This window comes from Oncorhynchus keta, chromosome 32 (assembly GCF_023373465.1).
Source record: "Oncorhynchus keta strain PuntledgeMale-10-30-2019 chromosome 32, Oket_V2, whole genome shotgun sequence".
NCBI classification, from domain to species: Eukaryota; Metazoa; Chordata; class Actinopteri; order Salmoniformes; family Salmonidae; genus Oncorhynchus; species Oncorhynchus keta.
Genome location: NC_068452.1, coordinates 17,179,969 through 17,195,303, shown reverse-complemented (window position 1 = coordinate 17,195,303; position 15,335 = coordinate 17,179,969). Strand labels below are relative to the sequence as shown.

General features: G+C 45.6%; 1 protein-coding gene across 1 annotated transcript in view; it reads right to left on the bottom strand.

The window, feature by feature from the left end:
* Nucleotides 1-15,335, bottom strand: part of LOC118365176 (retinoic acid receptor alpha) — a 191,610-nt gene that overhangs the window by 142,604 nt on the left and 33,671 nt on the right. Inside the window, exon 2 of the mRNA XM_052490711.1 lies at nucleotides 7,641-7,738. The gene's annotated coding sequence lies outside the window, so the exon portion shown is untranslated. The remainder of the gene's footprint in view (nucleotides 1-7,640; nucleotides 7,739-15,335) is intronic.

Here is a 15,335-nt window from a genome sequence, read left to right as displayed (position 1 = left end):
AGCCCAACTCACTTTGCTATGACACACACACACACGCACACACATGCACGCACATAGAGAGAAAGAGAGAATAGAGGAGAGAGAGACAGAGATAAAGAGAAAGCAAGAGCGAGAAAGAAGACCCTTCTGCCTCTTCTGTCTGACATTGAAGGAGGATGATGGCTTAAGGCAAATCCCGCTTTCTCCCCGTCCTTCCCCCTTTCTCCCCATCCTTCCTGCCGTCCCCTCCACCCCCAGCTCTCAATATTGCACATTGGAAATGGTATCCATTATGTGAAGAGAGGGAGGGACGAGAGGCGAGGAGCGGGGAAGAGAGATGGAGAAAGGGAGGACCAGGAGAGAAAGGGAAGGGGGGAGGGAGCTGATGATAGATAGAAAGGGCGAAGTTTAAATCAGAGCAGTGCCCGTGGCGCTTTTTAGGAGTGGAGGCGGGGGGGTGAGGAGGGTTATTGGATCATTCGTCACCAACCGCCGCGTCATGTGACCACGGTTTCCGCGACAACCCCGGGATTCCCACACAACAATCAGTCTTGGATAGACATAAGAGATTAGAGGGTGGGGGATGGAGGGAGGGGGAGATGAGGGTGAAGAGAACCTCACCCTAAGCCATCCCACTCGTGGTTGTCACCTCGAGGGACAGCTGGAGAAGAGAGGACCTTCCCCTTTTTTGAACACAGGCCAGAAAATACCTCCCAAATTCACACAGCATCGTATATGGCTTGATGGTGAATGTGTGTATAGAAGGACCAGACACAAAAAAGGCCCACCTGAACACGACACAGGAAAGCCACGTGGAGCAGTCAGGGAACTACAATACACGGTGACATTCTAACTCAAGGTCAACCTGTCTTGGCTTACACAGCAAATACCTCAAACACACTGTAAACACAGGGTAGGGGTGGTGTGATAAGCCCCGCAGAGAGAGAACTGCTGTGTGTACGACGTGGGTGTGTGTGTGTGTGGGTGTGTGTGTGTCATGGTCGGATTAAAGCTAAGAGTACAGAGAAAACCCAAAACAGAAGCTGGATGTGTGGCGTGAAGAGCCAAAACAGTGCAGGCTGTGTGTGTGTGTGTACATGTTCTGACTGAGGGAAAAGTGGAGAGATTCTGCCCGGGAGGGTTTACACTGTCATTAGAGACGTCTTATTAAAACAGACCCCCTTCAACATCCTACAGTAACGTAATGGCCACAGCTTCGCGCGCAAGCAGTGTCTGTCTGTCTGTCTGTCTGTCTGTCTGTCTGTCTGTCTGTCTGCCTGTCTGCCTGTCTGCCTGCCTGCCTGCCTGCCTGCCTGCCTGCCTGCCTGCCTGCCTGCCTGCCTGCCTGCCTGCCTGTGCCTGCGTGCCTGCGTGCGTGCGTGCGTGCGTGCGTGCGTTTAAACAAACAAAGTGTGGTACTACACTGTGCCACCGTGGCATTGTTCTGGGCATTGCGCTACCATGCATACAGGCACATCCTTCCATATGTGAGTGTATTTGAAGGCTAATGCAATGGGAACACACCGCACTAATGTAAATTAAATCTACATGCAGGCAGTAAAAGGCTATACGCACCTGAAAGGAAAACTCCAACTGAGTGCATACCAATTAGAACAAACCATAATTGAAGAGAACCATTAGCACCCAGGACCATTAAAATGCACTCCATACATAATAGTTAGGACAAGGATTTTCTAGGAAAGATCTGATCTGTACACTTCATAGAAAGACAGGTGGAGCGAGAGAGAGAGAGAGAGAGAGAAAGAGAAAGGAGAGAGAGAGAGAGAGAGAAAGAGAAAGGAGAGAGAGAGAGAGAGAGAAAGGAGAGAGAGCGAGAGAGAGAAAGGGTTAAGGTTTTAATTTGATTTATTTCACCTTTATTTAACCAGGTAGGCTAGTTGAGAACAAGTTCTCATTTACAACTGCGACCTGGCCAAGATAAAGCAAAGCAGTGTGACACAGACAACAACACAGAGTTACACATGGAGTAAACAATAAACAAGTCAATAACACAGTATAAAAATGAACAAAAATTGAGAGAGAGGTTAGAGAGAGAGGCCACACTACTTGCCTGGAGAGTTCTCAGCTATACTTTTCGTGGCTGTTTATTTACCTCCACAGACAGATGCAGGCACTAAGACCGCACTCAGTCAGCTGTATAAGGAAATAAGCAAACAGGAAACCACTCACCCAGAGGCGGCGCTCCTAGTGGCCGGAGACTTTAATGCAGGGAAACTAAAATCAGTTCTACCTAATCTCTATCAACATGTTAAATGTGCAACCAGAGGGAAAACAATTCTAGACCACCTGTACTCCACACACAGAGACGCGTACATAGTTCTCCCTCGCCCTCCATTTGGCAAATCTGACCACAACTCTATCCTCCTGATTCCTGCTTACAAGCAAAAAGTAAAGCATGAAACACCAGTGACTCGGGCTATAAAAAAAATTGTCAGATGAAGCAGATGCTAAACTACAGGACTGTTTTGCTATCACAGACTGGAACATGTTCCGGGATTCTTCCGATGACATTGAGGAATACACCACATCAGTCACTGGCTTTATCAATAAGTGCATTGAGGACGTCGTCCCCACAGTGACTGTACGTACATACCCCAACCAGAAGCCATGGATTACAGGCAACATTCACACTGAGCTAAAGGGTAACCCGGAAGCTTACAAGAAATCCCGCTATGCCCTGTGACGAACCATCAAACAGGCAAAGCATCAATACAGGACTAAGATTGAATCATACTACACCGGCTCCGATGCTCGTCGGATGTGGCAGTGCTTGCAAGCTATTACAGACTACACAAGGAAGCACAGCCGCGAGCTGCCCAGTGACACAAGAATACCAGACGAGCTAAATCACTTCAATGTTCGCTTCGAGGCAAGCAACACTGAGGCATGCATGAGAGCATCAGTTGTTCCGGACGACTGTGATCACACTCTTCGTAGCAGACGTGAGTAAGACCTTTAAACAGGTCAACATATACAAGGCTGCGGGGCCAGAAGGATTAACAGGACATGTGCTCCGGGCATGTGCTGACCAACTGGCAGGTGTCTTCACTGACATTTTTAACATGTCCCTGATTGAGTCTGTAATACCAACATCCTTCAAGCAGACCACCATAGTCACTATGTCCAAGAACACAAAGGCAACCTGCCTAAATGACTACAGACCCGTAGCAGTCACGTCCGTAGCCATGGAGTGCTTTGAAAGGCTGGTAATGGCTCATATCAACACCATTATCCCAGAAACCCTAGACCCACCCTAATTTGCATACCGCCCAAACAGATCGACAGATGATGCATTCTCTTATGGACTCCAACCTGAACACCTGTGTGAGAATGCTGATCATTGACTACAGCTCAGCGTTCAACACCATAGTACCCTCAAAGCTCATCACCAAGCTAAGGAACCTGGGACTAAACACCTCCCTCCGCAAATGGATCCTGGACTTCCTGACAGGCCGCCCCCAGATGGTGAGGGTAGGTAAGCAACACATCTGCCACGCTGATCCTCAACATTGGAGCTCCCCAGGGGTGCGTGCTCAGTCCCCTCCTGTACTCCCTGTTCACCCACGACTGCATGGCCAGGCATGACTCCAACACCATCATTAAGTTTGCTGACGACAACAGTGGTAGGCCCCAAGGCCCTTCAGAGGGTAGTGCGTACGTCACATTAAGTCACATTAAGGATACCTACATGTACATACCACCTCAATAAGCCTGACTAACAGGTGTCTGTATATAGCCTTGCTGCTCTTTTTTCAAATGTATTTTTACTGTTGTTTTATTTCTTTACCTACCTACACACACACACACACACACACTTTTAAGTAAGCATTTCACTGTAAGGTCTACACCGGTTGTATTCGGCGCACGTGACAAGTAAACTTTGATTTGAGAGAGAAAGGATTAGGGTTAGAGAGAGAGAGAAGAGTGGAGGGAAAGGGTTGGGGTTAGAGAGAGAGAAGAGTGGAGGGAAAGGGTTGTGGTTAGAGAGAGAGAAGAGTGAAGGGAAAGGGTTATAGAGAATAGTGAAGGGAAAGGGTTAGAGAGAAGAGTGAAGGGAAAGGGTTGGGGTTAGAGAGAGAGAGAAGAGTGGATGGAAAGGGTTGGGGTCAGAGAGAGAGAGAGAGAGAGAGAAGAGTGGATGGAAAGGGTTGGGGTCAGAGAGAGAGAGAGAGAGAGAGAGAGAGAGAGAAGAGTGGATGGAAAGGGTTGGGGTTAGAGAGAGAGAAGAGTGGAGGGAAAGGGTTGGGGTTAGAGAGAGAGAAGAGTGGAGGGAAAGGGTTGGGGTTAGAAAGAGAGAAGCGTGGAGGGAAAGGGTTAGAGAGAGAGAGAGAGAGAGAGAGAGAGAGAGAAGAGTGGCGGGAAAGGGTTAGAGAGAGAGAGAAGAGTGGAGGGAAAGGGTTGGGGTTTGAGAGAGAGAAGAGTGGAGGGAAAGGGTTGGGGTTAGAAAGAGAGAAGAGTGAAGGGAAAGGATTAGAGAGAGAGAGAGAGAGAGAGAGAGAGGAGGAGAGGTTAGGGTTAGAGAAGAGAGAGAGAAGAGTGGAGGGAAAGGGTTAGGGTTAGAGAGAGAGAGAGAAGATTGGAGGGAAAGGGTTAGGGTTAGAGAGAGAGAGAAGAGTGGAGGGAAAGGGTTAGAGAGACAAAGGAGTGGAGGGAATGGGTTGGGGTTAGAGAGAGAGAAGAGTGGAGGGAAAGGGTTAGAGAGACAAAGGAGTGGAGGGAATGGGTTGGGGTTAGAGAGAGAGAAGAGTGGAGGGAAAGGGTTGGGGTTAGAAAGAGAGAAGAGTGGAGGGAAAGGGTTAGAGAGAGAGAGCGAGAGAGAGAAGAGTGGATGGAAAGGGTTGGGGTTAGAGAGAGAGAGAGAGAGAGAGAGAGGAGGGAAAGGGTTAGAGAGAGAGAGAAGAGTGGATGGAAAGGGTTAGAGAGAGAGAGAAGAGTGCAGGGAAAGGGTTAGGGTTAGAGAGAGAGAGAGAGAGAGAGAGAGAGAGAGAGAGAGGAGGGAAAGGGTTAGAGAGAGAGAGAGAGAGGAGGGAAAGGGTTAGAGAGAGAGAGAAGAGTGGATGGAAAGGGTTAGAGAGAGAGAGAAGAGTGGAGGGAAAGGGTTAGGGTTAGAGAGAGAGAGAGAAGAGTGGAGGGAAAGGGTTGGGGTTAGAGAGAGAGAGAAGAGTGGAGGGAAAGGGTTAGAGAGACAAAGGAGTGGAGGGAAAGGGTTGGGGTTAGAGAGAGAGAAGAGTGGAGGGAAAGGGTTAGAGAGAGAGAAGAGTGGAGGGAAAGGGTTAGAGAGAAGAGTGGAGGGAAAGGGTTAGAGAGAGAGAGAGAGAGAGAGAGAGAGAGAGAGAGAGAGAGAGAGAGAGAGAGAGAGAGAGAGGAGGGAAAGGGTTGGGGTTAGAAAGAGAGAAGCGTGGAGGGAAAGGGTTGGGGTTAGAGAGAGAGAAGAGTGGAGGGAAAGGGTTGGGGTTAGAAAGCGAGAAGCGTGGAGGGAAAGGGTTAGAGAGAGAGAGAGAGAGAGAGAGAGAGAGAGAGAGAGAGAGAGAGAGAGAGAGAGAGAGAGAGAGAGAGAGAGAAGAGTGGAGGGAAAGGGTTAGAGAGAGAGAGAGAAGAGTGGAGGGAAAGGGTTGGGGTTTGAGAGAGAGAAGAGTGGAGGGAAAGGGTTGGGGTTAGAAAGAGAGAAGAGTGAAGGGAAAGGATTAGAGAGAGAGAGAGAGAGAGAGAGAGAGAGAGAGAGAGAGAGAGAGAGAGAAGAGTGGAGGGAACGGGTTAGGGTTAGAGAGAGAGAGAGAAGAGTGGAGGGAAAGGGTTAGGGTTAGGGTTAGAGAGAGAGAGAAGAGTGGAGGGAAAGGGTTAGGGTTAGAGAGAGAAGAGTGGAGGGAAAGGGTTAGGGTTAGAAAGAGAGAGAAGAGTGGATGGAAAGGGTTAGGGTTAGAGAGAGAGAAGAGTGGAGGGAAAGGGTTATAGGGTTAGAGAGAGAGAGAGAAAAGAGTGGAGGGAAAGGGTTGGGGTTAGAGATTGAGAAGAGTGGAGGGAAAGGGTTGGGGTTAGAGAGAGAGAAGAGTGGAGGGAAAGGGTTGGGGTTAGAGAGAGAGAAGAGTGGAGGGAAAGGGTTGTAATTTAGGTATAGAAAGAGAGAGAGGGGGGGCTAAGTAAAGAGAGAGAATTAAGAGAGTAAATTGAAGAGAGAAAGACATTTTACTCAACTTTTCCTTTTTTTATTCGAACGGGAGGGGTAAACGGTCATTATTGATTTGCTAACGTTACTTGATCATGAAGCATGACGTTAGCTAGCTAGCTAGCAAGAGTCGGCTGTGTATTGTCAGCTAACCAAACGTGTACGGACAAGAAAATAAACCCTTTTTGTCTGCACATCCTTGTGATTTTCTTTTGCAGTGTTCAAGAGTGCTAAGACGTTTCAGAAGAAAAGTCACTCAGGTTGTTTAAGCGCTTGTCAACTGGAGCTGCGGACCAGGACCGGCGCGTTGCCAGCCACAACGAACGGTAAAGGCAAGGATGTAGTATGAATTGAAAAGTAGATCTCTTTCGTCACTCCGCTCCTCAGATTCCTCTCCTCTCGTAGGCGGGGAACAGGGCCTCAAGTCTAACAGCAGTGTGTCGTCGTCAGTGTGAGAGAGCTCTTTTTGAGCTGAGCAACATCAAAAGCTGGGCACGAGTCCCAGTGGGGCTGGGGAGGAAGCCTAGATGAAAACACCAGAGTTTGCCAGTGTGTGTGTGTGTAGCGATAAACATAGACGGGGACAGCGAGATGAGGGATAGCGCTGAGCTCACCTTTATACACGACGGGGGGGGCATGAGAATGAGAGAACGGCTGCGCTAGCCGTCGCTGGCCGTAGCTGTAGAAGCCTTGCAGCTCTTGTCAGTTGAGTTGTTCCTGCTGGTGCAAGGTCGGCCAGTGAAAGACCGATACATGTGAATGAATATGTCTGGTTGCCTGTGGGTACACTACACTGTAGGTTGAATGGGTTTGGAAAAATGCATTGACGCGGCCTGTATGAATTGGTCCCTGTGAGTGCAGGGTGACAGTGTATTTTTGGTGTGTTCCTGTATCCACGTGTCCGTTCGAGTCTCGATTCGTCTGTGTGAGTCCGCGATTGGGATCGTGATTGGGATCGTGTGTGTGTGTGTGTTCCAGGGAGGGTGGAAATTAGAACAAAGTTGAAATTAGAACAGGCTGGAAATCCGGCTAGAACAGGCTGGACTACACAGCCGAGGGATAGAGGGACTCCCTCTTTTTTTCCCACTCTTGTTCCTTTTCCAACGGTCTTTTTCATGCTTTCCTCTCGTTCCCCCCTCTTCCTCGTCTCCGCTCTCCCCCCCTGGCATTCCCAGGCAACTAAACATATTTTGGCGTGGCGAAACGACATCCAGAGAGGTTATTTGAGGATAAACACACACAAGTACCACATGCTTGCGCACACACACACCCTACATAGGAGTTCACTCATGCACTCCTTCCACAAACAGAAAGACAAAAACGTGTTTTATGTGCATGAGAACACACACCTGTTCACATAGTGTACACACACACACCCATTCCCAATGCCACACCTGACTCTGAAAGCGGACTGATTATTTGGCATAGATTAGAGCATGTCGTTGGCATACAGCCAAGCACCATGGAAGAGGCTTACCTTGCACCGTGGCGAAGCCCTAACCCCGGAGAAACAGCTGTGTCAGGCTACTATTAACCTCCAAAAGCAGTGGTCTGCCATGGCAGTGACATAGGCATCTATAATAAGAAAGAGAGAGAATATATTAGCTTTAGTACGCATAGCTCTCCACGAGAGTCAGTATCTCACAGTCTCTCTCTACGTCTCACACAGTCTCTCTCTCTCTCTCTCTCTCTCACACAGTCTCTCTCACACAGTCTCTCTCTCTCTCTCACAAAGTCTCTCATATAAATACAACAATTTCAAAGATTTTACTGAGTTAACAGTTCATATATGGAAATCTGTCAATTTAAATAAATTCATTATGCCCCAATCTATGATTTTGACAAGACTGGGAATCCAGACATGCATCTGTTGGTCAGACACCGTTAAAAAAAAGGTAGGGGTGACCACCATTTGCCTCATGCAGCGCAACACGTCTCCTTCGCATAGAGTTGATCAGGCTGTTGATTGTGGCCTATGGACTGTTATTTCACCCCTCAATGGCTGTGCGAAGTTTCTGGATATTGGCGTGAACTGGAACACGCTGTCGTACACATCGATCCATAGTAGAGGTCGACCGATTAATCGGAATGGCCGATTTCAAGTTTTCATAACAATCGGAAATCTGTATTTTTTGGGCGCCGATTTTGCCAATTTTTTTTGTTTTGTTATACCTTTAATTAACTCGGCAAGTCAGTTAAAGAACACATTCTTATTTTCAGTGACAGCTTAGGAACGGTGGGTTAACTGCCTTGTTCAGAGGCAGAACGACAGATTTTTACCTTGTCAGCTCGGGGGATCCAAACTTGCAACCTTACAGTAAACTTGTCCAATGCTCTAACCACCTGCCTCTCATTGCACTCCACGAGGAGCAAGCCTGTTACGCAAATGCAGTGGAAGCCAAGGTAAGTTGCTAGCTAGCATTAAACTTATCTTATAAAAAACTATCAATCATAATCACTAGTTATGGTTGATGATATTACTAGTTTATCTAGCGTGTCCTGCGTTGCATATAATCGACGCTGGGGGATGATTTAACAAAAGCGCATTTGCGAAAAAAGCACAATCGTTGGACGACTGTACCTAACCATAAACACCAATGCCTTTATTAAAATCAATACACAGAAGTATTTATACTGCTCAAAAAAATAAAGGGAACACTAAAATAACACATCCTAGATCTGAATGAATGAAATATTCTTATTAAATACTTTTTTCTTTGCATAGTTGAATGTGCTGACAACAAAATCAAACAAAAATAATAAATGGAAATTTGACTTGGAGTTACATTGTGTTGTTTAAGTGTTCCCTTTATTTTTTTGAGCAGTGTATTTTTAAACCTGCATATTTAACTAAAAGAAATCCAGGTTAGCAGGCAATATTAACCAGGTGAAATTGTGTCACTTCTCTTGTGTTCATTGCACGCAGAGTCAGGGTATATGCAACAGTTTGGTCAGCCTGGCTCATTGCGAAACTCATTTGCCAGAATTTTACGTAATTATGACATAACATTGAAGGTTGTGCAATGTAACAAGAATATTTAGACTTAAGGATGCCACCCGTTAGATAAAATACCGAACGGTTCCGTATTTCATTGAAATAATAAATGTTTTGTTTTCGAAGTGATAGTTTCCGGATTCGACCATATTAATCACCAAAGGCTCGTATTTCTGTGTGTTATGTTATAATTAAGTTTATAATTTGATAGAGCAGTCTGACTGAGCGATGGTAGGCAGCAGCAGGCTCGTAAGCATTCCTTCAAACAGCATTTTTGTGCGTTTTGCCAGCAGCTCTTTGCAAGCACATCAGCCTCATGGCTGGTGTAACCGATGTGGAATGGCTAGCTAGTTAGCAGGGTGCACGCTAATAGCGTTTCAAACGTCACTCGCTCTGAGACTTGAGTAGTTATTCCCCTTGCTCTCAACAGCACATCGCTATTGTCGATGTGTTCCTGGTTCAAGCCCAGGTAGGGGCGAGGAGAGGGACGGAAGCTATACTGTTACACTGGCAATACTATAGTGCCTATAAGAACATCAAATAGTCAAAGGTATATGAAATTCAAATGGTATAGAGAGAAATAGTCCAATAAATACTATATTAACTACAACCTAAAACCTCTTACCTTGGAATATTGAAGTCTCATGTTAAAAGGAACCACCAACTTGCAATTTTTTGCCAACACTTTGTTTTTGCATTATATAAACCAAATTGAACATGTTTCATTATTTATTTGAGGCTAAATTGATGTATTATATTAAGTTAAAATAAGTATTCATTCAGTATTCTTGTAATTGTCATTATTACAAATAAATAAAAATTGGCAGATTAATCGGTATCAGATTTTTTTGGGTTCTCCAATAATCGGTATCGGCATTGAAAAATCATAAATCGGTCGACCTCTAATCCAGAGCATCCCAAACATGCTCATGGGGTGACATGTCTGGTGAGTATGCAGGCCATGGAAGAACTGGGACATTTTCAGCTTCCAGTAATTGTGTACAGATCCTTGCGACACGGGTCCGTGCATCATCATGCTGAAACATGAGGTGATAGCGACGGAGAATGGCACGACAATCGGCCATGTGTCTGTGTGTGTGTGTGTGTGTGTGTGTGTGTCTGACCCTTTCAGGAAATGACAGTATATGAATGTAAAGCGTGTTTAAGTTGTATTATGTTTGTGCACCATAGACGTAGATAGACCACTCATCTTTGTATCTGCCCTATTATGGCGTCTGTGAGAGCACGGGCAGCACCATTGAGGCCATCTCCATTTTGAAGTCAATTTTCTTCTTCTACTACTTCTATGAGTTGGTAAACAAACTGAAAGGGCACATACTGCCACCTGGAGTGTGTTGTTTCAAACAGGTATAAAGCCATGGCTGGTGATTTACTGCCACCTGCAGTTACGAAATGTTTGCTCGTGAGCATAATTCATTGGGTGATCCCTCCTGATGACCCGGATGGAATCATGTGATCCTTCCTTAACCCATAGGAAGTCACACACAGTTGACTACTTCAAAATGTTGGACAACCTCAATGGTATTGTCCCTTCAAAGACGGGTTCTTTCCAAGTAGTGATCTATATCCATCTCCATGAGACACATACTATATACTCCTAGAAGCCTCCAGTCATTTGTAAATGTATCCTGCTCCAAGTCTCACGCACGTACACACACCTGCTTCAGCTGTAGCCCAGTGAGGTGTTCTGAGCCTCTGATAGCAAGAGAACACTGGAGCACAGGAGAGGAGAGGACACACACACACACAGTGTTACAGACTAAGTGTTAGTCTCAGGAGGAACATGAATTGAGATGACCCATTCACTCATATACTGTGTACATCCCCAAATAATCCTCTCTGCCAGATAAGTAAAACACACACACACAAACTCAGTAAGGACTAGAGGTCGACCGATTAATCGGAATGGCCGATTAATTATGGCCGATTTCAAGTTTTCATAACAATCGGAAATCTGTATTTTTGGGCACCGATTTGATTATAGATCTTTATTTAACTCGGCAAGTCAGTTAAGAACACATTCTTATTTTCAATGACGGCCTAAGAATAGTGGGTTAACTGCATTGTTCAGGGGCAGAACGACAGATTTTCACCTTGTCAGCTCGTGGGATCTAATCTTGCAACCTTACAGTTAACTAGTCCAACGCAATAACGACCTGCCTCTCTCTCGTTGCACTCCACAAGGAGACTGCCTGTTACGCGAATGCAGTAAGCCAAGGTAAGTTGCTAGCTAGCATTAAACTTATCTTATAAAAAACAATCAATCATAATCACTAGTTAACTACACATGGTTGATGATATTACTAGATATTATCTGGCGTGTCCTGCGTTGCATATAATCTGACTAAGCATACAAGTATCTAAGTATCTGACTGAGCGGTGGTAGGCAGAAGCAGGCGATTAAACATGAATTCAAACAGCACTTTCGTGCATTCTGCCAGCAGCTCTTCGTTGTGCGTCAAGCATTGCGCTGTTTATGACTTCAAGCCTATCAACTCCCGAGATGAGGCTGGTGTAACCGATGTGAAATGGCTAGCTAGTTAGCGCGCGCTAATAGCGTTTCAAACATCACTCGCTCTGAGCATTCTAGTAGTTGTTCCTCTTGCTCTGCATGGGTAACGCTGCTTGAATGGTGCCTGTTGTCGTTGTGTTGCTGGTTCGAGCCCAGGGAGGAGCGAGGAGAGGGACGGAAGCTATACTGTTGCACTGGCAATACTAAAGTGCCTATAAGAACATCTAATAGTCAAAGGTTAATGAAATACAAATGGTATAGAGGGAAATAGTCCTATAATTCCTATAATAACTACCATCTAAAACTTCTTACCTGGGAAAATTGAAGACTCATGTTAAAAGGAACCACCAGCTTTCATATGTTCTCATGTTCTGAGCAAGGAACTTAAACGTTAGCTTTCTTTCATAGCACATACTGCACTTTTACTTTCTTCTCCAACACTTTGTTTTTGCATTATTTAAACCAAATTGAACATGTTTCATTATTTACTTGAGGCTAAATTGATTTTATTGATGTATTATATTAAGTTAAAATAAGTGTTCTTTCAGTATTGTTGTAATAAAATAAGTGTTCTTTCAGTATTGTTGTAATTGTCGTTACTACAAATAAAAAATAAAAAATGTAAAAAATAAATAATACATTTTTAAAAATCGGCCGATTAATTGGTATCGGCTTTTGTGGTCCTCCAATAATCGGTATCGGCGTTGAAAAATCATATTCGGTCGACCTCTAGTAAGAACAAATATGTAGTAAATACAAAGAACACCGACACACATATCATAAACCCCCCCACACACACATAATCATATCCTATAGAAGTACTTGAATGCATTCATTTTCGTTGTTGAACGAAAGTGAAAAGCCTCTTACATGACAAGCACAGAATACACACAACATGTAGTCTTCATACGCATATACATGGCATCATGAGCAGGCCTAGGGGCTGTGACTCAATGAACGAGTACATGACATGTACAGACAGAGAATGGGTCTCGTGGGTCGGTCTCATCAGCTACATACTCGCCCTCCCTTCCCCCTCTCCAGCTCCATTATACAGATGCGAAAAGAGAGAAAGTAATTTCTCTGTCAGTTCACTGACAACCCACCACCGCCCTACCGCCCTACCTCCATAGCAACCCTGCTCCCCCTCCCTTCATCCATCCATTTCCACCCTGTCCAATCCACCAACAAAAAAAACACAAAAACACATCGCATCACCACTCCTCCCCCCTCCATCCATCCGCCTTTCCAATCCACCAAACAAGCCCGCGGCGGTCAGGGCAATTACTGCGAATCACTCTGTCAAGTGGGCAATGACAGCCGCCGACGGCCCGTCCACGACTAATGATGCCGCTGGTCGAGGTCAATGTCCAGCCCGCCGGACCATAGCTAACAAACAGTACCGCCGGCCCACATGCTTATTACATTTACATTTGTAAGCATTTAGCAGATGCTCTTATCCAGAGCGACTTACAGGAGCAGTTAGGGTTAAGTGCCTTGATCAAGGGCACATCAACAGAAGTTTCACCTAGTTGGCTCAGGGATTCAAACCGGCGACCTTTCTGTTACTGGCACAACCCCCTTAACCATTAGGCTACCTGTCGCCCAAGAGCTGTGTGGCTAAAAAGTCACATTTTTTTATTATTTATTTATGTATCTTTCACCTTTATTTAACCGGGTAGGCCAGAAGAGAGCAAGTTCTCACTCATAACTTCAACCTGGCCAAGATAAAGCAAAGCAGTGCGACAAAAACAACAACACAGAGTTACACATGGAATAAACAAACATACAGTCAATAACACAAATACACAGAGACTAAACCCAAATACCATTGCAGACATCGGAGTGCTCCTCTTTCTATTTCGGAGATGGTCATGTCGTGGAGTGTCCTGAGACAACAAACGGAGGGATAGCCTCTAGGTCTGGTTTCAGCACCCCGCTTTTCTTTTCATTTCTCCTCAGCCAGACAATTGGCAAGAAAGTGAGTTAGGCTCTTGAAAGGAACACAGTGTTGGCCAGACCAGCCATTTAGCCCCGTTAACCTCCACCACAACATACAACGGTCAAGCCTGCAGACATAGTGATGCCAAATGTTTTGTCGTAGACCAGGTAAGCATGGGTAAGCAAATAAACGTGTTTGCAACCGCGCCAAATACATTTACTGAGAGTTTAGCCTTTCCGTAGCCTCGCTAATATCTTGAAAAGCTACATATTTACAAAGCATAACAATTAGTCCACTCAACAGACATTTGGAAAATCATTTGGAAATCACAAGAGCGATAAACTGCCTTTCTATAGCCACACTCACCTCCAAGTTTCAGAAACACTACTTGTCTATCGCTGCTAAAGGCAAAATTTAGCATACCAGCTAATTTCGCTCAACAACAGACATGAAAGACATGACCTGTGTCGTGAACTTATTTTTGGTCTGGGAAATTCGGTCAAATTGGGCTTGATTAAAGTGTCTGATTGGTGTCTTAAGTGTTTCTCGCTTTGGCTGCTTTGAAACGATGGAGGCTTTGAAGTCAGCCACACAGTGGAGCGCATGATGACACATCAAAGGAATAGGAAGAGAGAGGCGAGTGACACGAGACAAGGCCCCTCGATTGTAGTCTGTTCAAAGTGAAAAGCAGTCTGTTGTCTGCGAATGTAGTTTAACGGAGCATCCTTTTCTCGAGTCCGCAAGGGCCAGTGGACATCGGAAAGGTCGTCCGCCTTTGGGAGAAGAGATTCTTTATACACGGTTCCTGTCACAGATACACTGCGCGGCCAAAAATATGTGGACACCCGTCGAACGTCTCATTTCAAAATCATGGGTATTAATATGGAGTCGGTCCCCCCATTGCTGCTATAACAGCCTCCACTCTTCATGGAAGGCTTTCCACTAAAATGTTGGAACATTGCTGCTGGGACTTGCCACAAGAGCATTCGTGAGGTCGGGGACTGACATTGCGAGATTAGGCCAGACTCACAGTCGGCATTCCAATTCGTCCCAAAGGTGTTTGATGGAGTTGAGGACAGGGCTCCATGCAGGCCAGTCAAGCTCATCGACACTAATCTCGTCAAACATTTTTTAGTTTAGAATGTCATTGTATGCTGTTGTGTTAAGATTCCCCTTTACTCAAACTAAGGAGCCTAGCCCGAACCATGAAAAACAGCCCCAAAACATTATTCCTCCTCCACCAAACTTTAGACTTGGCACTGTCCAGTCGGGCAGGTAGCGTTCTCCTGGCATCTGCCAAACCCAGATTTGTCAAACCCAGATGGTGAAGAGTGATTCATCACTCCAGAGAACGCGTTTCCACTGCTCCAGAGTCCAATGGCGGCGAGCTTTACACCGTTCCAACCAATGCTTGACATTGCGAATGGTGATCTTAGGCTTGTGTGCGGCTGCTCGGCCATGGAAACCCATTCCATGAAGCTCCAGATGAACAGTTATTGTGCTGATGTTTCTTCCAGAGGCAGTTTGGAAGCAATTTGACAAACTAAACTAACTAACTAACTTGGAAAGGTGGCATCCTATGACAGTGTCATGTTGAATTTCACGGAGCTCTTCAGTAAGGCTATTCTACTGCCAATGTTTGTCTATGGGGGTTGCATGGCTGTGTGCTTAATGTTATACACCTGTCAGCAACGGGTGTGGC